The sequence below is a fragment of the Myotis davidii genome, unplaced genomic scaffold, assembly GCF_000327345.1.
Source record: "Myotis davidii unplaced genomic scaffold, ASM32734v1 scaffold58, whole genome shotgun sequence".
Classification (NCBI taxonomy): domain Eukaryota; kingdom Metazoa; phylum Chordata; class Mammalia; order Chiroptera; family Vespertilionidae; genus Myotis; species Myotis davidii.
Genome location: NW_006289754.1, coordinates 33,348 through 34,094, shown reverse-complemented (window position 1 = coordinate 34,094; position 747 = coordinate 33,348).

The window sequence follows — 747 nt, the reverse complement described above, 5'->3', positions numbered from 1 at the left end:
GGAAGAAGTTTGGCAGCACATATACTAAAATTGGAACGATACAGAGAAGATAGCATGGCCCCTGTGCAAGGATGACATGCAAATTCGTGAAGCATTCCATATTTTTTTAAAAGAAAAAAAATAAAAAAGATTCACTTCAGATCAAAAGATACACAGATTGAAAGTAAAGAGATAGGAAAAGATATTTCATGAAAATGAAGGGAGACAAACAAACAAAAAAGCTGGGATAGCAATACTTATACCACACAAAATATGCTTTAAAACAAAGGCTATAGAAAGAGATAAAGAAGGACCCACCAATTCCACTTCAGGTTATTTTTCCAAAGAAATCCAAGACATACATTGAAAAGACATATATCACCCTACCTGGTTTGGCTCAGTGGATAGAGGGTCAGCCTGCAGACTGGAGGGTCCCAGTTCAATTCCAGTCAAGGACACATGCTCAGGTTGCGGGCTTGTCCCCCAGTAGAAGGTGTGCAGGAGGCAGCTGATCAATGATTCTCTCTCATCATTGATGTTTCTAACTATCTCTCCCTCTCCCTTCCGCTCTGTGAAAAATCAATAAAATATATTTAAAAAAAACAGCAGGGATTGTGGCTGAGTGACATGGAGGCTGCTGGAATGCCAAGCAGTTCCTCTTAAAGGACCAGCACACAGACTTTCTGCGACTCACTCCCTCTCAGCTCTAGTGCAGGGACAGCAGCTTGAAAGGATCCAGGTACATACAAGAAGGAACTAAATTGTCTG